The 25,971-nt window shown below is 37.3% G+C and overlaps 1 protein-coding gene and 3 long non-coding RNA genes across 11 annotated transcripts in view; 3 read left to right on the forward strand and 1 right to left on the reverse strand.

Annotated features, from left to right (window-relative positions):
- SIK3 (SIK family kinase 3) overlaps positions 1 to 25,971 on the forward strand; it is a 295,493-nt gene that overhangs the window by 41,380 nt on the left and 228,142 nt on the right. The gene's annotated exons all lie outside the window — the stretch shown is intronic.
- Positions 1,882 to 2,829, forward strand: LOC118501475. Its single transcript, XR_004904102.1, has 2 exons — positions 1,882 to 2,280; positions 2,495 to 2,829. It is a non-coding gene; the product is annotated as an uncharacterized LOC118501475 (long non-coding RNA).
- LOC118501476 lies at positions 14,870 to 16,065 on the reverse strand. Its single transcript, XR_004904103.1, has 2 exons — positions 15,380 to 16,065; positions 14,870 to 15,240 (listed from the first exon to the last, which is right to left on the reverse strand). It is a non-coding gene; the product is annotated as an uncharacterized LOC118501476 (long non-coding RNA).
- Positions 16,667 to 17,591, forward strand: LOC118501474. The gene is made up of 2 exons (XR_004904101.1): positions 16,667 to 16,705; positions 17,348 to 17,591. It is a non-coding gene; the product is annotated as an uncharacterized LOC118501474 (long non-coding RNA).

Below are 25,971 nucleotides of genomic sequence, written 5' to 3' on the forward strand. Positions count from 1 at the left end.
ATCCCCAGAAGACCACTGATTTGCTGTCACTATAGGTTAGCATTGTCTTTTCTGGAATTTTGTGTAAATAGCCTTCCTTATTCAGGATGTGCTGTTCATTCATCAGCATTGTTTAAAATTCATTCATTGTTGATGTCTTTATCAGTAGTTACTTTTTATTATTGAGAGGTGTAACTTAGTGGTGTTACATTGTATGGAAATAACAGGATTTGCTTATCCATTCATCTATTGATGAACACTTGAATTATTTCTAGTTTTTTGGCTGTTTTGAATAAAGCTTCTATGAACTTGATATGGAAGTGTGGGTAGACTTAGTTTTTATTTCTCTTGGGAAAGCACATTGGAATGGAATGGCTGATCATGTGAGTGGTAGGCATGTGTTTACCTTTGCGATAAATTGCCAAATTGTCTTTCAAAAATGGCTGTACTGTTTGACATTCTATCAGTGTATTAGAGTTTCAGTTCCATATATTCACCAATACTAGTATGATGTAATTTTAGTCATTCTAATTGTTGTATAGTACCATCTTGTGGTTTTAATTTACATTTTTTTAAGGACCAGTGATCCTGATATATTTTTATGTACTTATTTGCCAGCTGTATATCTTCTTTGATGAAGTACTTGTTCAAATCCTTTGCCTACTTTTACAAAATTGGGTTGTTTTCTTAATGTTGAGTTTTGAGAATTTTTTATATGTTCTGGAAGCAGGTCCTTCAAAGTTTAACGTTTTGCAAAGATGTTCTATTCTACAGCTTATCTTTTCATTCTCTCAAGTGTCTTTTGAGAACAAGAGTTTGTATTTTGTCCTGAATTCCAGTTTATCCATTTCTTCTCTTATGAAATGCGCTTTAATTTTTTTTTAATCATCACTCAAGGACATTTTTTGATTGCTTTTAGAGAGAGAGGAAGGGAAAAGGCAGGGAGAGAGAAACATTGACGCAAGAGAGAAGCGCCAATTGGTTGCCTCTTGCATGTACGTATGTACCTGGACCTGTGATTGAACCCACAACCTGGGAATGTGCCCTGACTAGGAATTGAACCCCCAATCTTTTGGTTTTGGGATGATACTCCAACTAACTGAACCATACCAGCCAGGGCTAAAGTGTGTTTTTGGTATTATATCTAAAAAATCCTTGCCTTTAATCCATAACTCAAGCAAATAAAAACAGTCTTCAGCTAGTTTTTCAAGTACCTGGGGCTGCTGCAATGTGTTGTTTAGCAATAATCAGATTTTAACAATATTTGAAAGAAAAATAATTTATGTGGGATAACAGCCCCCCATATCTAACATAGTTTGAGAAAAAAACGTGTATTTAGCAAAAACTGGACTCCTTGGTAAGATGTCAGGAATCTTTGATTCATTGGAGTAAAAAAAAATAAAAGTAAATCTTAATTCAGGGAGTAAACTTCGTTAAAATCAATTTATGAAGATTTTTTAGAAAATTGATGATATTGAAGAAAGTTGATAGATTTGTATGAAAAGAGCTAGTTATAGTTACCACACATCAATTTTGCTGAACTCCTTTATATAGCATATTTTGTCTTATTGCATACTTAAGTTTCTATCATGTCAAATGCAATAGGTTTAAAATTTGTTTTCATGGATTATTTTCAAAAGATAATGAATTGTCTGATTTGCTGTAAAAATGAAAAATTTGCCTTGATTGGTGTGGGTCAGTTTGTTGGGTGTTACCCAGCATAACGAAAGGTGGCTGGTTCAGTTACTGTTTAGGGCACATGCTTGTGTTGTGGGTTCCATCTCACTTGGGGCACATACGAGAGGCAACCGATTGATGTTTCTCTCCTCCCTCTCTCACTTACTTTTCCTCTCTAAAAATTAATAAATAAATACTTTTAAAAAATAGAAAATCCATTTTTTTCATTAATGAGATGCGTTATTTAGTGTGATTTTTTAAATTTTACTGTTTTGAACAGTTCATTGTTAAAATTCAAAACTTAGCCTTCACCCTCTTCTTTCCTTTTTTAATGTAATAAAGCAGTTTGGGATTTATTAGAGCAGAGCAAGAAGTCAAATCACATTCCATTTTATGTGGGGTAAGAATCACTAGAGACAGATTATTTTTTATGGGGTCCATTCTTGAATTTTCTTTAGCAAAAGATTTTTAGTAATTCAAAGTCTGATGCAGTTTAGATATATTACTTAACTTTAAAAAATAATATTTTGAATGTTTCAAGAGAACTCAGTTTATAAGCCATTTGGTTATTAATTACTCCGCCTTTTTTGGTAGAGAGAACTGAAGTTGAAGTTCTGTTTTAAGGTGCCTTTTTGTTTTTTTTCTTTTTTTTTAAGATTTTTATTTATTTATTTCTAGAGAGGGAAGGGAGGGAGAGAAAGAGAGAGAAACATCAATGTGCAGTTGCTGGGGGCTGTGGCCTGCAACCCAGGCATGTGCCCTGACTGGGAATTGAACCTGCAACACTCTGGTTCGCAGCCCACGCTCAGTCCACTGAACTATGCCAGCCAGGGCTAAGGTGCCTTTTTCAGAAGGGGCTGTTGCTGTTACAGGTCCAAGTTGAAAAATCAAGACCTGAGTAGCAGCTGATAAGTATAAAGTCTGGTGAAATAACATGCTAAATCATATTGCTAATCCTAATTTGTGACTGTGCTTCTCAGTAAAAAAGAAATGTGAGCTATGGTTAAACACTAAGCTACCAGTGAGAACAAAATGCCTGGTAGATGAATTGGAGGAGTGGTAAACCAGTCTTTATTGTCTAATTTTAAGAGTCAGTGATCTGAAAAAATAAGGACAAAGGAGTTAAGAATAGGAGGCAAAAATAGCATGCTGTTTACATTTAAAATACCTTTTTTTAAAAAAGATTTTTATTTATTTATTTTGATAGAGAGGGGAAGGGAGGGGGAAATAGAGGGAGAGAAACATCAATGTGTGGTTGCCTCTCATGCACTCCCAACCGGGGACTTGGCCTGCAACCAAGGCATGTACCCTGACTGGGAATTGAACCAGCGACCCTTTGGTTTGCAGGCCCATGCTCAATCAACTGAGCTACACCAGGCAGGGCTAAAATACCTTTTGAGATAATTACAGAATTACAGGTTTATATGATTTATATGATTTGGTAGTTTCTTTGATAAAGTATATTATAAATGGGATAAAACAAGCACTCTTGTAAAATTTTTCTTGGCAGTTACTGACAAATTACACTTGGAAAGAAGCTTAAGTCTCAGCATAAGAGTAATTTCAACATTAGAATTACTGAAGGATCTTTGACTTTAGTATTGAGCCTGTTTTCTCTTGACTAATCTCTCTATGAATTCTTTTTTTTTAAAAATTTATTTTATTTATTTTTAATTTTTTAAAATAGTTATTCTGTTACAGTTATCCCACTTTTTTCCCCCTTTGCCCTCCTTCGCTCAGCCCCCCTGCACTCCTGCTCCCACAGTCAATATCTACACCATTGTCCATGTCCATGGGTCATTCATATTTGTTCTTTTAACTAGTCCCTTCCCCTTCTTTCCACCATTGTTCTCCTCCTCTCTCCTCTCTGGTGGCTGTCCGCCTGTTCCATGTTTCCATGTCTCTGGTTCTATTTTGCTCATTAGTTTATTTTGTTCATTACATTCTTCTTATAAGTGAGATCATACGGTGTTTGTCTGTCACTGACTGGCTTATTCTATTTAGCATAATACTCTCCAGTTCCATCCACGCTATTGTAAAGGGTAGGAATTCCTTCTTTCTGCTGCGTAGTATTCCATCATGTAAATGTACCCCAGTTTTTTGCTCCACTCATCCACTTCTGGGCACTTAGGCTGTTTTCAGCACTTAGCTATTATAAGTAGCACTGCTGTGAACATATGGGTGCTTAAGTTCTTTTAACTTGGTCTCTATGAATTCTTAATGCTGTGTTCTTACAGGCATATTTTTCCTATATCTTTCTGATATTATGTTAATTGGTAAATGACAAAGTTATTGTACCCGAAGAGCCTTTTTTTTTTCTGAGTATGACACGTGGAGGGTGCAATTTCTAACATTACTAGTTAAAGATTTGTCTTTCTCTTTTAAGACAAGGAACTTCACCAAGAACTTAAAACCTGGGTACCATCTCCTCCTCCCTCCCTCCCATCCTCCCTCCTTCCCTTCCTTCCTTCTCATATCTTTATTGGTAAATCAGGCCATAGGGATTGTTTACTTCTTGAGAAAGAGAAATCAGGTCCTCAAGTTTGTTTTGATTGCAGATATCCTGGCAGCTGAATTTCACTTAAATAGAAGGTGCTGCCATGCTTAATGGTTCTAAGTATGAATGCTCTAGGAAGCAATATACTATGTTTGTTACATATATGGTATCAGGTAATGAATCTTTCCTTTGGGGAGAGATTACCTCATTAATTTATGATCTCATGATTGCATCTTCTGAGGCGTGTATTGATTATTTTAGCTTAAAGTTGTTTGAGTGACATTTTTAGGGAAAGGGAAGGGTGTTTTTATTCCTACAACTGGCAGTTTTTATCACTTTAATAAATTCAGGTGTTAGGAGGTGAAGATAATACTAATTAGGCAAATCTGCATGTATACATTTTGTTAAATTTAAGTAATAAAAAACCCTCTAATTAGTCATATAATTTATTGTAGCAGCTGAAAATTTCTAAGTGTGTTATTAGAAACCAGTAAAGCTAATATCCAGTTCATCCAGAAATTCAGTTTTCTAACTTCAACAAAGGGCCACTAAACAAACAAATAGACTTGGACCACTTTCAATATGTAAGATTAAAAAAAAAAACTTTTCTCATGTTTTACTTTGTAGTCATTTACTCCTAGTAGTTTCTAAAGTGGTTGAGAGCATTAAAGTGGTAGCTGAGTACCTATGCAATATTTTTCTGCCATGTTTGTGACCCACTTTTCTGGAAAATCCTTTCCATTGGCAGTCTTCCTGAGGGCATGTACTTTTCCCACATTTAGCTGTTTCGGGGCTGAAACTTGTATTTAGTCAGAGGTGACAGTTTTTTTCCAACGTAGTGACTCAGAAATGATTCAGATTGAAACAGAAGTGAATATGGAATTAACTTGCAGTGACTGTTAAACAATTGCTGTCGATGCTGGTAGGCATGTTTTGTCATACGGGTTCCATTTCAGTATTTTGTATAACGTTGCTAAATTTTTTGTCTGGCTTAGACATTTTACTTTTGAAATTAGGTTGGAACTGGCTTTGAACAGAGGGCCACTGAAAATTGAATATAGTGGCCCATTTGGGGAAAGTTGGAATATTTTCATGAATTCTTAGGAGAATTTTGGTAATGTGAAGATGTATTTTTCAAATGTAGTTAAGATTTTGAAGTTAAGTAATTGTCAGAAAATCAGGAAGCTTGTGATTTTTAATGAAAGTATTAGCTTTTTAAAGAGCTAAAACTGTCCTTCAGTATTTTTCTTTTATAATTAAACAAATGCGAGTAAAGAAGAAACCATATTCATTGTGAAAAGTTCAGTTTATATAGAAATTTGTAAAGAAAAAAGTGAGCCATGCCCAGGTACCTCAGTTAATTAGAGTGTCATCCCGATAGGCCGAAGTTGTAGGTTTGATCCCTGGTCAGGGCACATACAAGAAGCAACTGATGAATGCATAAATAAGTGGAACAATAAATTGACCTACCTCCCCTCCCTTCCTCCCTTCTTCTCTCCCTCCTTTTCTTTCTCACCATTTATTTCTGTGTCTAAAATCAGTTTTTTAAAAAGGAAAAAAAATGAAAGTCTTTTAACAGTTTGGTATATGTTCTTCCATATCTTTTTCTGTGCACATGCAAATATTTCTAGGTAGATTTTGGGGGGTGTTATTTTATTTTGTTCTGTTGCAGCTTTTGTAATTCAGTCTCTTTGCATCTGAGTATATACAAGTAAATCTACTTTGCCTTCTAATTCATGTAAAGGATCTTTAAAAATATTGTGTTACGGTTACTAGACTTTTGTTACATATAATGTAAATATTTTCTCTCCACATATCATTTGCCTTAGCTTTTAACTTTTGTGGCATCTTTTGTCATATAAAAGGTTTTTGTTTTTTAAATAATCATTCCAATATGACTTCTGTTTCTTAAGGTATGTTTAGGAAGGTAGGTCCCCCCCAAAACATTTAAAATATTCTATATTCTAGTATGTTGTTTAAGTATATTTTATTGATTATAATATTACAATTTTCCCAATTTTTTCTCCCCCCTTTGCCCTTATCCCCCAACCCTCCAGCATTCCTCCCCATTAGTTCATGTCCATGGGTTGTACCTATAAGTTCTTTGAATTTTCTGTGTCTTACACCATTCTTAATCTCCCCATCTGTTTTATGCCTACCAATTATGCTTCTTATTCCCTGTACCTCCCCCCCACTCTTCCCCTTTCCCTCTCAGCTGAAAATCCTCCTTTAATGTCCATTTCTGTTCCTGTCGTAGTTGTTTGCATTGTTTTATTCATTTATTTATTTATTTATTTATTTATTTATTTAGTTGTTGTTCAAGTGTAGTTGTCTCCATTTTCCCCCCACCATTCCCCCATGTTTTTGTGTTTTTAGGTCCAGTTGTTGATATTGTGAGTTTGTTGTCATTTTACTGTTCATAGTTTTGATCTTCTTATTTTTCTTAGATAAGTCCTTTTAACATTTCATATACTAAGGGCTTGGTAATGATGAGCTCTAACTTGACCTTAACTGGGAAGCACTTTATCTGCCCTTCCATTCTAAATGATAGCTGTGCTGTATAGAATAATCTTGGATGTAGGTCTTTGCCTTTCATGACTTGGAATACTTCTTTCCAGCCCCTTCTTGCCTATAAGGTTTCTTTTGAGAAATCAACTGATAGTCTTATGGGCATGCCTTTGTAGGTATCTCTCTTCTTTCTTCTTGCTGCTTTTAAGATTATCTCTTTATCTTTAATCTTGGGTAATTTAATGATGATGTGCCTCGGTGTGTTCCTCTTTGGGTCCAATTTCTTTGGGACTCTGGGCTTCCTGGACTTCCAGGAAGTCTGTTTCCTTTGCCAGATTGGGGAAGTTTTCCTTCATTATTTGTTCATGTAAGTTTTCAATTTCTTGCTCTTCCTCTTCTCCTTCTGGCACCCCTATGATTCTGATGTTAGAGCATTAAAGTTGTCCCAGAGGTTCCTAAGCCTCTCCTCATGTTTTTTGAATTCTTGTTTCTTCATTCTGTTCCAGTTGGATGATTATTTCTTCCTTTCATTCTAGATCGTTGATTGAGTCCTGGTTTCCTTCCCTTCACTGTTGATTCCCTGTATATTTTGCTTTATATCACTTTGTGTAGCCTTCATTTCTCCCTTCATTTTGCAGTGGGTTCAATCAGTTCTGTGCGCATCCTGATTACCAGTGTTTTGAACTCTGCATCTGATAGGTTGTCTATCCCCTCATTGCTTAGCTCTTTTTCTGGAATTTTGATCTGTTCTTTCATTTGGGCCATATTTCTTTGTGTAGGTGCACCTGTTACGTTGTAAGTGGGTGGGGCCTTAGGTATTCACCAGGGCGAGGCCAACCCTCTTTGCTGTGTTGTGGCACTTCCTGTAGGGGAGGGGTCAGAGAGGGAACAGTGCTGCTCACTTGCTCTGCTCTAGCGCCACTTTCCAAGGAACTCTTCTTGTGTGAGACTGGAGTTTCTTCCATCATGGCAACCCTCGCAGAATTTTACAGCTAACTTTGAGGCTTTGGTTTCCCATTCAGCCATCCCTGCCTTGCCCATGCAGTCCGCTGCCAGCCAGTCCTCTCTGCTAGGCTTCCCTCTTCCATCTCCATCCTCCTACTGGCCTGGGTGAATGTTTCTTTAACTCTTTGGTTGTTGGACTTCCCTACAATTCAATTTTCTGACAGTTCTGGTTGTTTTTGCTTTTAAATTGGTTGTTATCCTTCTTTTGTTTGTGTGAGGAAATGAAGTGCTTCTTCCTACGCCTCCATCTTGGCCAGAACTCCTTCTTCTAGAACTTTGTAAATTTGTTTTTAGTATTTAGGTTTTTAAGCCCCTTGGAATACATTTTCAGTATAATGTGCGATAAGGATCTGATTTTAAAAAAACAATAGCCTGGCTGGCGTAGCTCAGTGGATTGAGCGCTGGCTGTGAATCAAAGTGTCGCAGGTTCCATTCCCAGTCAGGGTACATGCCTGGGTTGCAGACCATGACCCCCAGCAACCTCACATTGATGTTTCTCTCTCTCTATCTCCCTCCCTTCCCTCTCTAAAAATAAATAAATAAAATCTTTAGGGAAAAAAACGAAAACAAAAAAACCCCAATAGCCGTTGTCCTAATAGTTTATTATTTAGCTACTTATTTGAAAAGGTCTTGTTAACATATAATCTTTTGAAAAAAATTTAATTTTTATTGTATTTTTTCCATTACCATTTAGTCCCCTTATACTCTCCTCCCCCAGCAATCACCACATTGTTGTTCATATCCTTGAGTCCTTTTTCCTTTTACATATGCTCTTTAAGAAAGGATACTCATTTGTGTACCTATTCTACATGTACACTGTCACTTTACAGTATGTTTCAAAACTTCATTATCTAATATTACAGTTGATTCTCTTTTTAAAGTGTATATTATAATCATTAGGAAATAATAATTTGGACTCTTCCAGTATTTATGCTCCTTTTTTAGTGGCAGTGTTGAAGAATAGCTTTGTTGATAATACCGCCTGATACAGTGTTTCTTGACTTTGTATAAAGCCCAGAAAAATTACCTAGGCGGTCTTAACTAAAATGCAGATTCTGTAGGTGGCCCTGCATTTCCAACAAGCCCCCAAATAATGTAGATTAATAGGCTTATAGACCTTACTTTGAGTAACAGGGAGTAAATATTTATTGAATATTTAATTTGTTCTAGTCACTGTTCTAAGTGCTTTACATGTATGAACTCATTTAATCTTAACTCCATGATGATTATTACCCCTAATTTACCAGTGAAGAAACTGAGACTTAGCAGAGTTTATAGTTTTTCCAAAGTGATACAGCCAGTAAGTGGAAGAACCAGAATTTGGAACTTTAACCTCTTTGAATATATTTCCTGGCCAATGGGGGACATTATTTTCTCTCTGTGACTTAGTGGTAATAATGCTTTTAGTTTTTGCTTTAAATTAATAGACTTTATTTACAGAAAAATTGATCAGGAAGTACAGATAATTCCCATATACGTCTTTACCTCTCCCTCTCTTCCCTAATAATAATCTATCATTAGTGTGGTACATTTGTTATACTTGATGAGCCAGTATCGATACATTATTATTAACTAAGTCCATAGTTTACATTAGGGCCCACATTTTATCTTTGGATGGTTATGTTGATTTAGACAAATACATAATGTCATGTACCTACCATTATAAGATACTGCAGAATACTTTTACTGCCTTAAAAATTTCCCATGCTGCACCTCTTCATCTCCTCCCTCTCCCAAACCCTGTCAAACACTGCTCTTGATTCCGTTCCCATAATTTTACCTTTTCTAGAATGTCATATAGTTGGATTCATACACTATGCAACCTTTTCAGATTGGCTTCTTTCACTTAGCAATAGCTCATTTCTTTTTATAACTGAATAATATCCCATAGTCAGGATGTACCTGTTTATTTATCCACTCACCTGCTGAAGGACATTTTGATTGCTTCCAAGTTTTGACAATCATGAATAAAGCTGCTATAAACACCGTGATGCAGATTTTTGTGTAGACTAAGTTTTCACTCATTTGGGTAAATACAGAAGTGTGATTGTGTTTATGGTAAAAACAATATGATAAGAGTGTGTCTAGTTTAATAAGAAATTGCCAAACTGTCTTTGATAGTGGCTGTGCCATTTTGCATTCCTACCAGCAATGAATGTGAGTTCCTGTTGTTCCACATTTTTATTCAGCATTTTGGGTTTTTGCCATTCTAATAGGTATATAGTGTGGTATCTTGTTTTTAATTTGCAAATCCCTAATAACATGATGTAGATCATCTTTTCATATGCTTATTTGCTATCTGTGTATCTTTTTTGGTGACATTCAGATCTTTTGACCATTTTTAATTAGGTCTTTTTGTTTCCTTATTGTTGAGTTTTAAGAGTTCTTTGTATATTTTGGATGCCAGTCCTTCATCAGATATATGTTTTGCAAAGATTTTCTTTGTTTGTGGCTTGTTCTGTGCTTTAGTTTTTACCATTACCAGGATGTTTGCTCTCCAGTTGTGACAAATAATCAAGTTAAGAAAATCTCCTTCTCTGTATGTCTAAGAACTTTTGTCAGGAATGGCTTCAGGGAAGTCCTTGAAAATTATTTGGCTAAATGAATAGGTTATGATTTATTTTTAGCAAGGAATCTCTGTTTTAATCCAGACACTTAAAAACACATTATTTATGGTATCTCTCCCTCCATTTGTCTGTAACAGTCTATTCCTGTGGCCATTCAGGCTTCTACCTCTGAAATCATGAATTTGGAAATTTTTCTCTCTGAAAATTTTCTGATTTTTCCAGTTTTGCCATTTGTTGAATTTATTCTAAGACTTCACTGAGGTTTACAACCCCTTAAATCTTCCCTGCCTTCAAATTTGTAACTTTTTTCCTGGCATCACTTTATGGCATATGAACACGATGGTTGGTCACTGTCAGTCAAGAGTATCCTCAGTTCTGCACTTTTTTCTTCTCTCCCACATGCCGTGCCCTGGATAGTCCATCCAGCTATGGATTAACAGCACTGTCTATTTTCTGTGTTCCTGCTCTAGGGTGTGAAGAAATGATTGAATCACATTAACTCTGTTATTGATTCATGAGTTCTGCCCTCATCTGTGCTTATAGTACTCTCCTGAGCAGTTTCTTGTCTGGAGTTGATTTATTTTCTGCTTCATCAGAATGACTATGCTTTCAAAATATTTACCCATTTCTGATAAGCTCAGGTTCATCTCTCTTCATCACAGGAGACCCCATACTCGAGGAAAGTGATTAAAAAGAAAAACCCAACTAGGTCCTAGTCGGGTAGCTCAGTTGGTTATGCTAAAGTTGTAGGTTTGTTCCCTGGTAAGGGCACATACAAAAAACAACCAGTGAATGCTTAAGTAGGTGGAACAACAAATTGATCTTTATCTCTTTTTCCTTTCTCCTTCTCTCTCTAAAATCAATCAATCAATAAATAAAAGAAATTTAAAAAACCTAACAAAATCTTTGTTATTTCTTGTATCATACCTTTTGTTTTTCAGGTAAAGATAAAATTCTTAAGTTTATCATGCCTTTTTAGTTTTCCACACTCATCTCTCTCCTCTCAGAGCTTCACTGGCCTTTTTTTCAGATCCTTATTATGCCAGGCTCATTCTAGCATAGCGTCTTTGATTATGTTCTTCCCTCTGCCAGTTTTTCTCTTTTGGTGTTTAATTTGTGTTCATCGTTGGAAATTATCTCTATGTTACTTTTTCAGAGAAGCTTTTCCTGGCTTTCCATTGGATTGAAGATAGATTAGATCCTCCCTGAAATAACTAATAATAATGAGAGTTGCATCAGCAGTTTATTGTGTGCCAGGCACTATTCTACATAATTTGTAAATACAGATGAGGAAACTGAAGCAAAGAGTGTTAGGTCATTTGTTCAAAGTCACATAGCCATTTGGTAGCAGTATTGGGATTTGAACCCAGGCAGTGAGGTTGTAAACTACTGTGCTTGTACTGTAATGGTAATTTTAATAGTGTGATTTTTGGTTAGTGTTCATATAGGCTCTAAGTTCCTTGAGTTCAGAGATTGCACTTGTCTGGTTAATTTTTGATTCTCCCATGTGTAGGACATAGACTGGCAATGAGTAATATAGGCTATAACAATAAATCACTTAATTGAGTAAATAGAAGCTTTCAGTGTGATCTTCCTCAGTCTTCTTCCCCTCTGCTTCTAAACATTAAATCCCCTTGTTTGAAAGAATGGTGCCTCTATTTATTTCAAAATTTAACCCCTTACCCCTCTACCTGTTTACCTTTTATAACCTAAAAATAATATATGTGTGTTATAAAAACATTAGTGTAACTGTACAGAAAGTAAATGTCCTCCTCTGCTTTCTTCCTTTCGTCACCTTTCTCACTTTCCAGAGGTATCAACTGCCAGCAGTTAAATATGTAAGGGGGTGTAACCGAACAAGCTGGGGCTCAGCTACATGGTGCCTTGACACATGACCCATCAATTAGTGTTGAAGGAAACAGGTTTTTATTTACAGGGTTCTAACCCCAGAGAGGGGGCAGGGTGGGCAGAGGGGCAGTGGGAGCACTCCTGCTCAGAGCTCTCTTCTCCCATGAGCCCTAGCATTTTCCTTGTTCCCCAAAAGGCTATAAGTCAAAACCATTCCCAGAAGTTCCCCATTTTTTAATCTGTTCTTAAGCCAGTCCTGTAAACAGATCCCCATTCTCTTTGGAATGTGCACTCATTGTTTCAGAGCCACCATCCTCTTACAGCACCTCTCTCCTTCAGGATCCAGGGTGCACTGTTCTCAGCTTCTATGTAGTAGTTTAGGAAAACATACGCCGTGTTACACTGGATCATGGTGGAGTCCAGGGAGGCACATGTCCCAAGAGAGTGACTTCTCTGTATGTCCTTCAGAGAAACAGAAGTCTGCAACTCAGCATTCCTGTTCACAGTTTAGTTCAGCTCCAAGCATCTCCTATGAATCCATGGTTGGTTAGGCAGGTCCCTGCACAACTCCCTCAGCTTTGCTGCTGTCTTCTCCAGGCAAGGTTCCTTGTGGGCCTGCTGTTTCTTACTCCAGACCTTGTGGCATGCTCTTATTCTAAACTGTATGGTCTCCCCCTTACACACTAGACCTTGTGGCCGACTCCCTTCTTTTTCACCCTGCCCTCTTTTTAATGCTTAGCCTGGAAACTCCCTGTGTGACCTCATACCTGACTCATCCTATGATGTGTTAGCATTAACCATTTTTGCCAGTTGCCCAGTATATTTTACCTTCTTTCAGCTGCCCTCTTTAGTCAGGGCAACAGTTCCCAGTGACACAGGGGCATCTGGGGTGGGCATCTGCCTCCTCTGGCTGTGTCACAAGTCACTCACTATAGGTTGTTAAAGTCAGGTACACCTTTTGTCCTGGGCTGTAGTACTCTTCCCTTCAAGAAAGGCATGGCTCTTGCTATTGTTATGCAAAGTATCTTAAACCGGAGCATCCAGTTCCTTCTTCCCCCAATCAAGGGGAATTCCCTTGTAGGGAATACGCTCTGCTATTTTCAGGGGACCCCTGCTCTGTATCCCATTACAGGGTGACCCCCCTAAAACCGAATTATGTTCTGGAGGGCGAGCCCCTTGCAGCACAGGCTTCTTCCCCTGCTAGGTGAGTGTTCAAGGAGCCCATCTGTATCTGTGTGCCAGGTGGTGTTGTGAGAGGCCGTTTGGCTTGAGTAGGGTCTCTTAAATAGGATTCTGCTGTTATCCCTAGGGTAACTTGTTCTGTTGATCAAAAATTCTGGATTAATAAATGGTACTGTTTCAACGGGTAAATCTAAATTTATAATCATTCGGAGTTTTTTTTGTGCTCTGAGGTCATCCCAACCTAAATTATTAGCCTATTAGAGGTGGTTTTGTTCCATTTGGTGGTTGGTCGTTCCCCTTAGGCTAAATAATTAAAGATCCATAGGGTCTTCTTGTCTTATTTTATCACCCTGCCTCTTCACAGGGAGGTCAGTTTCACTGATTTGAGAGTAAGAGACAGTAAGTGAATTTTTTTTGAAAGAGCAACATGTTTTTTATTTTATGACTGGTGATTTACAAGCACACCTTCCCTCGCTGCCAAAATAGCATGATCCCCTTGTGCCACCCTCCATTTACCTGATATTGCCCTGAGTAACTTTATTTTTGTTTGTTTCCCTGGATGCAAAAAGTCCTCAAAGGGAAACATTTTGCCCATGTGGAGGAGGTAAAACAAAAAATGGCAGAAACACTTAAAGGTATCAAAATCAATGAGTTCACAAAAACTGTTTTGAGCAGTGGAAAAAAATATCTTGATAGGTTTATTGCATCAGTTGGAGAGTACTTTGATAGTGACTGAAGTTTAAACATGTAAGAATAAATACACAATTTTTGATAAATAAACTCAGTTTGGGGGGGTCCTTGTACACAAACTGTATATGAAACCAGAAAAGCCGGTATTTGTGTTGCCTTTCACCTACCAGACCCAATAAGTAGAGATGGGGTTTGAATCTTTATGGGCACTTTATTCAAATGGCCAGCAATCTGAGAAGATGGCAGGTTTGTACCCTTTCACACCGTCTTCAATTCTATTTTCAACCAGCCCTTTTTATAAGAAGAAAAGTATGGGGTAAGAGGATTGGAATTCAGGGAAAAAGTTAATCAGATAAAAAGCTGCAGCATTCATTCATCTGTGTCCTGGGTGGTGGACGTCTCATCTTGGAACACAATGGCTCAGATACTATCTTGATTGCCTACTGTCTTCTTGAGGCACAAAGGTGAGACTGCTTATGATCCTGGAGTCAGGATGGGTCATACCTTCAGTTTCTGAAACAATAACTTTTTATATACAATGATCACTAAGCTTATTAGCTTTTATCTAAAACTAAAATTTTTCCTACATTTGAACCATCATATGGATGCTTAAAGTACACAAAAGGGAGTATCTATAATATGCATGCTATTCTGTTTTTATATTAAAAATTAAATTATAATATTGTACTATAGATTTGCAAAATGTCATCATTGAGGGGAACTATATACAGGTTACATGGGAGCTCTGCTTTAATTCTTCTATTACTATAATTATCTCAAAATAAAAGTTTAATAAAAATTATAGAAATCTTTCCAAACTAGCATAGTTTTATCTTTCCTCTAAATGGCTGTGTAAGATTATGTTGTTTAGCTGTGCATTACTTTATTTTACCTTTCTCTATTAATGGACTTTTATTTCTATTTTTTTATTTTTGTCAACACTAAATTCATAGCTTTATACGTGTTTGCATATATATGTACAGCCAAGTTTTAGAAGAGGTGAAAGGCTCAAAAGATGTACACATTTGAAATTTTGATCAAAGTTGGCAGGCTCGTCTCCAAACCAGTTTATACTTTCATTAGCAGTTGGGATAGAGCCTGTTGTATCTTGTATTCACCTGCACTGTTCTGATCCCATTCCTCCATTTCTTCTTTGCTGCTTTTTAAAAATTAATCATTCTTTTTCCACTTAATACATCTCCTGTTGGCTCTCTTCTGTCTGCTTATAATCTAACAAATCCTCCCAGTGGTACGGCTTTTCTCTAGCTAGGCATTTTACTTGTACTTCTTTCTTTTTTTATTTTATTTTATTTTAATTATTGTTCAAGTACAGTTTTCTCCCTTTTACTCCCACTCCAGCCCACCCACCCAACCCTCCCCACTTCCTTCCCATTACCACCCCACCCCCTAGTTTTTGTCCCTGTACTTATTTGTTATAGCAACCCTCAAGGTAGTTATTATCTTTTACAGGTATGGAAACCCAGATACAGAGAAGTTAAGTGACTGGCCCAAGGGCACCTAGAGAGTGACTGTCTGAGGATTAATTCAGTCAGCCTGGTTCCAGAGTTGGTGCTCTTGACCACCATGCTTAAGAAAGGATGGGAAGCTACCACCAGCTGCTCATATCTGTCCTGCAGCCTGATTTTTGTATAACCCAGCTAAAATGCTTTTTATATCTTTAAAATGTTGTTAAAGAAAAAGCAAATGTGGGACAGTGCATGACCCATAAAGCTTAGAGAAAAAGTTCACTGAGCCCTGCTAGTAACTCTTTTTACCACTAAATTTCTGCTTCACTTTCTTTTCTTTCCTCCACCCATGGTAATCTTATACAGGGTCGGGCAAAAGTAGATTTACTATTGCTTGTATTGAAAATAATATAGTAATTAATAAATAATAATACAAGAATACACTCTGTTTTGTGTACTCACAACGTAAACCTACTTTTGCCCTACCCTGTATCTGTCCTAGTTACCTAATTTAAACTCTTGTTCTGAGCTATTTGTATAATGTGAAACTAATTACCCTGTTTTTAAAAATTTCTTTTCCTTTAGTTTTCAAAACAGGAGTATCTTCTGTTTTTTCTTACTTCATTGACCTACTAGTACTTTTTTAAAATAACTTTTTTTTAAACTGATTTTGAGAGAGAGAGAGAGAGACGGGGGAGAGGAGAGAAACATCAATTTATTCTGCTTATTTATGCATTCACTAGTTGCTTCTTGTATATGCCCTGATGGGGATCCAGCCTGCAATTCGTGTGGCTTCTGGATGATCCTCCAGCCAACTGAGTTACCTGGCCAGGGCACTACTGCTTCTTAAATCCCTTTGCGACTGTTTCTCTGCCTGCTTTGTAAGTGATTATATTCTTCTGAATTCAGTCCTTGGAACCCTTCCTCCCAACCCATCTTCAGTCCCACTTTCTCTTCCTTTCCCTCTTCTGTTACAGAATGGATGCGTGGGGGGGCGGTGGGTAATATACTGTTACCGGAAGGACCTCCCTTTTTCCTGAGGTCCCCCTGTACTAGGTTTGCCTTGTCCACTGCCAGGGAATTGTGGCTCTCAATGCCAGAGACTGGTGAAAAGGAAAGGAACTATTTATTCAAAAGTTGTACAGATTTAGAGTAATGACTTAATATCTTCATTAAAATCCCAAAGTCCCTTAAAACATCCTCAAACATACACAGTCTTTCCTTCCCCCCTTTGTCTAGCCCAAGGTACCCTATATCAGGGAAAGAAATAGAAGTCTGTGGCTCAGGTAGCCCCTGGTTCTTCCTAGTAATCTGGCTTGGCTGGCAGGCCTCCTGCGGTTTCCACTCCATCATCAGCTGTGTCACTGGGATCTCCAGTTCTTCATCTAAAACCACGTGACACCTTCTCCTGGACCACCAGCAAGAGTCCTTTTACCCCTTTCCTTCCCTGCAAGGCCTCTCCTGCTTTCTAAATCATGTGGCAAAGGGGGAACCAAAGCTGTGTGGTTCTGACCCGCGTGAGTGCCATGCCTGGGTTTAAATCCTGACGTGAATTTTCCTCTGTATCCCTCTTTCCGACTTCTTCCACAATTGGCTACTTCTGCCAGCATTCCCTATTTTTCCAGCTTTTCTGGGCTGCCATAGTAAGTCCCAGAAGGTGTGGCCCTGTGGTATAGACCAGATCTTCTCCAAGCTCTCATGCAAGCTCTGTAACCAGGGGGAGTTGCCTCTCAGTTATATCCTGGGTGGAAGTCATTCCTTTCTCCCTGCCTCAAACAAAGCACATGCCACAGCTATTTAACGTATTCATGAAACCAGTTAAAAGTTACAGATATGTTAAATGACCACTCGAGAGGTTATCTGCAAAACTGTTGGTATGCAAAATAACTCAATGGCCCTGCTCCATGTGTCCCATCCCCCCAGTTCAGACTTGTGGGAGTGAGGGCATCCTATATTTTTAATATTTCCTGGACACCCTGTGTTCTGGGCCCCATTACAAATCCCTTTTTGGTGGGAGGGCCCTCGCTGCACCCTGTTATACTTCTAGATTAAAAAGATCTGCATTTGAATCTGATTTCATTATTTTCTCTCAGAGATCTGAATGAGATACTTCATCTCTCTGTTTCTTTCTCTCAAAGAGTGAGGATAGTGGTAACTACTCTGAGATTGGAGCTGCTGAGGAACCACGAGAAAACAGCAAGCTAATAGCAAAGCAAGGGGTTTATTGAAAGCAGAGTTTCTTGGAGTGAGGGAGGGGAAGCAGCCAAGCAGAGGCCAGTTCCCAGCTCAGACCAGTTCCCACCTTGGTGATTCTGTATAGGGTTTTTGAAGAACACACACACACACACACACACACACACACACACACATTATGGAGAAGTAGTCTTGTAATTGGTTACTTTGAACTGCTCTACTTTCTTCCTTCTCTTGTTGGTTGTTTCTATCCCATGGCTCTCTTGTTCCTGGGACTTGTTCCCACAGCTTTCTAGTTCTGGAACTATCCTTTCCGTGATCCATTATGTGGGTGCTGTCCCACCCTGGTCTATTTGTTCCAATATCCTGTCTTGCTGGCTGGGGTGCCTCTATGCAGGGTCAGACCAGACTGTCATCTACTTCATGATTGTGTGGATTAGATGAAATAATTTATATAAAATATTTAGACAGTGTCCTATTATAGGAAGTACTTAATAAATACTAGTAATAGGAATAGTGATAAAAAAGTATAGTTGTGTTGGTATTATACTCTGTATCTCTAAGACTCCCAGCTTTCTTAAAGTCCATACAAAGATATTTAGCTGCCTATTAGAGACCTGTATTTGCATACCTCCCAGATACCATAAACTCTATCTGAGGTCTGAGTGTTTCTGTGGCTTCAGTGCCTAGTGACTGTGGCCTCAAATAAATTACTTATTTTCTTTAAGGTTCAATTTCTTCATTCTTGAAAGGGTGATAATAATAGAACTTACCTTATTAATATTAAATGAGGTAATTCTTATAAAAGTTTTTGGCATAGTATAGGTATATAATAATAGCTTAAGAAATATAGGAATATCAGTTGTGGGTTTGATCTCTGGTTGGGGCATGTATGGGAGGCAACTGATTAATCTCACATTGATGTTTATCTCTCTCATAAATAAATAGGTCCTCAGGGGAGGATTTTAAAAAAGAAATATAGGGATATTATTATTATTCCTCTTAAAATTGATCTTTTTGTTTTGTTTTGCCCAGAACAAGAGTTTCACAAATGCTTTTCTGGTCTGTTTTCTTTATGTTTCACATGCATTTAGTCACTAAGTACTGTTGATTTTACTTCATAAGCATTTGTTTGCATTGTATTCCTTATCATTTCTTGACAGAATTATTGTATGACTTCCTAATTGGTCTCCTGGCCTCAGGGCCACCTTTCATCTTTCATTCTGATTTGTCTGTACAGAAGGCAGATATGCTCATATCACTCAGTGGTAAAAGCCTTAGATGTGTCCCTCTGACCTAAAATATAAAGCCTGTAAGGCCCACAACACTGCAGTCTTCTTTTTTGTAGCCTCATCTCTTGTTCCTGGGACTTAGGAATCTAACACTTGTGAGTAGATTACTGACTATTCTTTGATTGCACCAAACACATTCCAAACTCTTAGGCCTTTGTCTCTCTCCTGGTACTGCTGCTTCTGCATTCTTTTTGCTTAGAATGCTGCCTCCTAAATTACTCTGCAAATAAGTACCCAACTCTCCACCCAAAACACCTTGTCTGTCTGGTGAATTCTTGGTCATCTTTCAGTTGTGAGTCTCAACTATGATATCTACTCTTTTGTCTCTTTAGCCTTAACCACCCTTCCAGGCACCAATAATTGGTCCTTCACCCAGAGTTAGGAGCTAAACAGCCTCGGTTAAATAACGTAGTTGTAGAACTGGGATAAAACTTTTTAATCTACCTTTGCCTCCATTTTCTGATCTATATAAACTGAGTAATACTAGTTTTAGGGTGAGGATTAAGTGAATTAATATAAAAAAATGCTTTGAATAGATCCTGTGCATACTTAAGTAAGCATTTGTTACATACCTCTGTAATAGCATTTACCACTTTGTATTATAATTACATTTTTTTGTGTGTTTTTCCCAATAGACTGTGTCTTCTTTGAAAGCAGGCCTGTTTTAGTCATTCTTGTGTCATCAGTATCTAGTACATAGTGGGTCTACAATAGACATTTAATGGGTTGTGCTATTTGCTTAGGCCATAATAAAGCATCAGGTCCTCCTGCATGTCAACAGTCAGTATCTTACAGTCATTTCTTGTAAATGACTGCTTTCTGGAAGTGTGACATTAGAAACACAAAGCTGTTTGTTCAGGACCTCAGTGAGCTCTTCAACCAGAAATTTGTTGTTACAATGAAGCTTCCTACATATAACAGGCAGAAGGCAACTTATGGCACGCAGTCACTGGGAAGAAGATTAAGAGCCTCTAACATTGTTTGCTTAGAGGGACACGGTCCAAGACTAGAAAGTCTACTTACTATCAGATCTATTTTGTTTTGTTTTGTTTTGTTTTGTTTTGTTTTGTTTTGTTGGATATTCGCCTTTTCACCTTTATTCTTACAAGCCTGCTGAAGATTGAAATGTTAAAATGTTCTCTTTCAATGATTCAGAGAAAAGATTTCTATATTGTAAATATGATAAAGAACTTAGGATGAATCCCAGATACGGGCTTCATTTTTATGGACAGTTCCAGAATAGTACATCCTGTATGGTCTAGTTCTGTTGCCAACCCTTACCACCCCACCATGCCTGGGCTATTGCAATAGTAATGGGTCATTCTGCCTGCACGCTGGCTCTTCCCTCCAGTCTGTCCTCTATATTACTGCCATATTAATCTTTCAAAAGCCCTGCTTTGGTTTTTCTCACATATTATTAAAAAGTCCCCCCAAAGTACTCCATTGTATATAGGGTAAGTTACAAACTCTTTAGTTTGACATTCAGGACGCTCCACAGTCTGATTCCTGTTACCTTTTCTAAATTTATCTTCCATTGTACCCTAGAATGAACTTTGTGGATTATCTAGGTTAGTTGTGATTCCTGGAATATGGATTACATTTTCCCTTTTTTGCTATTGAGAATAATTTTTATTCTTTCCCCATTTTCCTTTTGAAATTCTGCCTCTTTTTTGGGGGTCTATATTTTAACAACTTTTTATTTTGAAATAGTCACAGACACACAGGAAATATCAGAATACTCCTGTGTACCTTTCCCCAGCTTCTCCCAGGATAAGATTCATTTTAAAACTCCACTTTGGGACTTCCAGCCAATATGGAGGTATAGGTAGATACAGTTTGCCTCCCTGCACAACCAAAATAAAGACAACAACAAATTTAAAAGCAAAACCCCAAAAAACAAAAACAAAAAACACAGAATTGGCAGAAAATATGACTGCATGGAAGTCCAACAACCAGAGAATAAAAGAAGAAACTTTCATCCAGACTGGTGTGCCGAGACAAAGAAATATGGTCCAAATGAAAGAACATATCAAAATTCCCCCCGCCCCCCCCGCAAAAAGAAAAAGAACTAAGCAATGAAGAGAGCCAGCCTATCAGATGCAGAGTTCAAAACACTGTTAATCACGATGCTCACAGAAATGGTTGAGTTTGGTCCCAAAATAGAGGAAAAAGTGAAGGCTTATGCAAAGTGAAATAAAGAAAACTATACAGGGAACCAACAGTGAAGAGAAGGAAACCAGGACTCAAATCAAGAATTTGGAACAGAAGAAAGAAATAAATATTCAACCAGAACAGAAGGAAGAAACAAGAATTCAAAAAAATGAGGAGAGGCTTAGGAACCTCCAGGACAACTTTGAAAATTCCAACATCTGAATGATAGGGGTGCCAGAAGGATAGGAACAAGAGCAAGAAATGGAAAACTTATCTGCAAAAATAATGAAGGAAAACTTCCCCAATCTGGGAAAGGATTAGACTACCAAGAAGTCCAGGAAGCTCAGAGAGTGCCAAAGAAGTTGGACCCAAGGAAGCACACACCAAGGCACATCATAATTACATTAGCCAAGACTGAAGATAAAGAGAGATTAAATCATAAAAGCGGTAAGAGAAAAGGAGACAGTTACCTACAAAGGAGTTCCCATAAGGCTGTCAGCTGATTTCTCAAAAGAAGCCTTACAGGAAGAAGGGGCTGGAAACAAGTATGCAAAGTCCTGACAAGCAAGGACCCTACATCCAAGATTACTCTATCGGGCACTGCTATAGTTTAGAAAGGCAGATAAAATGCTTCCCAGATAAGGTCAAGTTAAAGGAGTTCATCATCAGCAAGCCCTTATTACAGATAATGTTAAAAGTACTTATCTAAGAAAAGATCAAAACTATGAACACTAAAAAAGACAACAAACTCACAACTGTTGACAACTGAACCTAAAAAAACACAAAAACAAAAACAAACTAAGCGAACAACTAGAACACAAACAGAATCATAGAAATGGAGATCACATGGAAGGTTATTAGTGGGGAAGTGGGAAGGGGGAGAATGGGGAAAAAGGACAGGGAATAAGAAGCATAATTGGTAGGTATAAAACAGAAGGAGTTTCAGAATAATAGGAAATGGAGAAGCCAGAGAACTTGAGTGGGAGGCGGGGGCATGTTAGTAGGGGGGAGGGTACAGGGTGGAGGGAAATAAAGGGAGAAAAAATGGGACAACTGTAATAGCATAATCAATAAAATATATTTTAAAATGTTTAAAACAAACAACTCCATTTGAAGAATATTCTTTGGCATAAGAGAAAAACTATTCTCTCCTTCTTTCCCTCCCTCCCTGTCCCCCTTTCTTCCTTCTTCCCTTTCTTCCTCTCTTTCTTTGTCCCTCTGTCTTTCTCTCCCTCCCTCTTGAATTAGATTTGTGGAAGTGGCCAGGAATCATTTGGATTCATGTTTGTAATACAAACTGTGTGTGTGTGGGGGGGGGGGAGGGGGTGATCATGTGAGCAGTATGGTGTCTGGTTCTTAAAACAAAAAGGATATGGCTATGTGATGCTATAAGACAGATTTTAACTTTAAAAGAGGAGTTTCCAAAAGTGGGATGGGAATACAACTTCATTTAAATGGGAATATCTTAGCATGTTGGTAAAGCTAGTCTCAATATCTTATAGCCATACCATTTCTGTTCCATTTTAATGCTTATGTTCTTCTGAGACAATACATTTGTGTAAGATAAGCTAGTTGGTGAAACACACACTGGCATGTGGGAAAAAAAAGTTTATTTTTCTCATGTTCATTTTGTAAAGGAAGGCAGTAGGCTTGTAAAGGAAGAGAGCCTGGAAAATAAAATTTATTTCACAAATTGAAACCCTCAGTCAATGCTGGTAGGAATATAAATGGTACAGCTACTTTAGAAAACAGTTTGGCAATTCCCTCAAAAGTTAAATATAGAGTGGCTGTGACCCAGCAATTCCACTCCTAGGTATACACCTAAGAAATCAGAAACATACATTCATGCAAAAACATGTACACAAATATTCATAGTAGCATTATTCATAATATTTTAAAAGCAAATACAACCCAAATGCCCATCAGCTGAAGGTTGGGTTAAAAAAAATGTGGTATTTCCATGCAATGGAATATAGTTCATAAAAAGGAATGAAGTACTGTGATAATGCAACGATGTGGATGAACCTTGAAAACAATATGCTTAGTGAAAGAGGCCAGTCAGAAAGACTGAGTACTTCTGTATAATTTCATTTGTGTGAAATGTCCAGAATAGGCAAATCTATAGAGACAGAAAGTAGATTAGTGGTTGCCTGCAGCTATAGGGAATGAAAGAATAGGGAATGAAGAGTGACTGCCAGTGAGTATAGAATTTCCTTTGGGAGTGATGAAAATATTCTGGAATTAGTGTTGATGGTTATACAACCTTCTGAATATACAAAAAACTCCAAAATTACACATTTTAAAAGGATGAATTTTTAAAAATATTTTATTTATTTATTTTTAGAAAGAGGGGAAGGGAGGGAGAAAGAGAGGGAGAGAAACATCGATATGAGAGAGAAACATGGATTAGTTGCTTCTCACATGTACCTGACTAGGGACCAAACCCACAACCCAGGCATGTGCCGTGACCAGGAATCCAACTGGCCACCTTTTGCTTTGTGGGATGACACCCAGCCAGCTGAGCCACAAGTGCTCAGGGATAGAAGGATGAATTTTATATTATGTGAATTATAGCTTAAAAAATTTATCCTCCAGCTTCCTATGATGTGGTTTCGAGCAATACCTGTTTGCCTGATACGATGGGATATATACATAGTTTCTTACATTTTGAGTTCCAAGTGAGACAAAACGTAGTTGGGAGAAGGGGAAAACTTCAGAATTGAGCCTGATAACTGCTCAGTGCCCTGTAACCTTAGTGGGCAGAGTAGAGGTAGAAATAAATCAAATAAGGATGGAGTTAAAGTTTCTTAGATACCAGGCAAATTTATTAGCACACAGATAAATCAATAAGTATTTTTTTATTTTTTAAAATTTATATACTTATTTTTTAGGGAGAGGATAAGGGGGGGAGAAAGAGAAGAAGAGAAACATCAGTGTGTGGTTGCCTCTTGAGCACCTACTGCTGGGGACCTGTCTGGCAACCCAGGAATGTGCCCTGACTGGTAATTGAACCAGCAGCCCTTTGGTTTGCAGTCTACTGAGTCACACCAGCCAGGGCTCAATGAAAATTTTAAGTGAAACAGATGTGCTGACTTTTAGATTTGATATCCTAAAATTCTGCCATTCTGTCTTGGACATGTAGCTCACAGGCCTTTTTAGTAAATATTGGGAGATAGAGTCTGTCATAATGAATTATAAATGAAGTTTTAACAGGTCTTATATCTATAGAATTAAGTGTATTAATTTTTAAAAGTAAGTCAATCTGGGCTTTCATCCAAGTGTCAAAAATAAGATTTTTCACAAGTGAAATACTTTTTTCTAGGTTTGCATAAAAAGCCTTTCCAGTTTTTCTTAAATTAATCTGTATCTCTGTGGTACAAAAGCCATTGTGAGTATAGAAATGGAACCAAGACAGTAGCAGTCTCAAACCATTATTATTTTCTTGGCAGACTGAGCTATATGTTTGTTTTAAAAATAAATCATAGTGTCATTTCTGAATAGGACTTTAATATTATTAAATAAATGTATGAAAGATGTGGAAAATAGTTATTTGCCTAATAGCGGGTGAAACATACCTGAGCTATTTGTCAGGCACCGTTGTACATGTTTTACATTGATCATCTCACCTTATCCTTAAACAGAAATAAAAATTTGACCCCTCTCCCTCAAAAAATCCATTACATGTTTAAAGGTGCATAGGCTGGATAGTTTTAAGAGAATTTCCTGTTTTTTTAAACATTCATTTATTCTCTTTTCTAAAACTGATTTGTCTGAAGATAACATTGGCATAATACTGGTTCTCCTTTTCTACCCTCTCTTTAGTTCTGTGTCTTCTTACACTTGAAAAAAGAACAAGTCATATCTTCTACTACTCTTGAATCTCACCATTGTATTGGGTTAGCCAAAAAATTCATTTGTTTTTTTCTGTAAGATGGCTATAGTAGTGCTTAGTTGTCTTTAACCTCGAAACAACTTAATTGTATTGTGACAGCTGTCATATCAGCATGCATTTAAAAAAACAGCAAAATTGGTGAATTTTTATGTAGCCATTTTAACATTGAAGATGGAAGAAAATGTGCAACATTTTTGGCATATTATGCTTTATTATTTCAAGAAAGGGAAAAATGCAACTGAAATGCATAAAAAGATGTGTGCACTGTGTGGAGAAGGTGCTATGACTGATCAAACATGTCAACAGTGGTTTGCAGAATTTTGTGCTGGAACTTGCATGGTGGAAGATGTTCCACAGTCAGGTAGACCAGTTGAAGTTGATAGCCATCAAATTGAGACATTAATTGAGAACAGTGTTCTACTACCCAGGAGATAGCCAACATACTCAAAATATCCAAATCAATTAAGTTATTGGTAAAAATGAAAAATGTGTCTTATTTTATGGCAAAAACATACGGACTTTTTGGCCAACCCAATACATGTTTCTCTGTGAGGTATAAAATCCTCCAGGGTTCAACAAGGGGATAGTTGAAACTTTGGTGTCAGGTGTGGAGCTTCCCTTTACTAAAGTATATGTACATCTTATTGAGAACTGCATCCTCAAAATCAGAAATTATTTCTTAGGTTAATTATAAAAATCTGGAATATATTTGCATTGTTTTAATCAATTGAATAAGTTTTAAACAACTTTAAGTAACAGTAACTCAATCCAAAAGAAATACTTTGAATATAACAAAAATAACAAATGTGCATATTATGTTAAAGTATGATAAGAAATTGCATTAAAATAAAATATTATGGTAGAAAAAATGGAAATATAATATCAAAGGAAAAAATACCATTTCATGTAGGAAATCATTAAATTCTTACACTTTTCAAATAGAGAATGATAGTTATCAAATTGCTCAAGCATTTAGAGTTCATTGTATACATTTAAATTAGTGATATAATTGTTTTGTTTTTTA

This window comes from Phyllostomus discolor, chromosome 6 (genome assembly GCF_004126475.2).
Source record: "Phyllostomus discolor isolate MPI-MPIP mPhyDis1 chromosome 6, mPhyDis1.pri.v3, whole genome shotgun sequence".
Taxonomy (NCBI): domain Eukaryota; kingdom Metazoa; phylum Chordata; class Mammalia; order Chiroptera; family Phyllostomidae; genus Phyllostomus; species Phyllostomus discolor.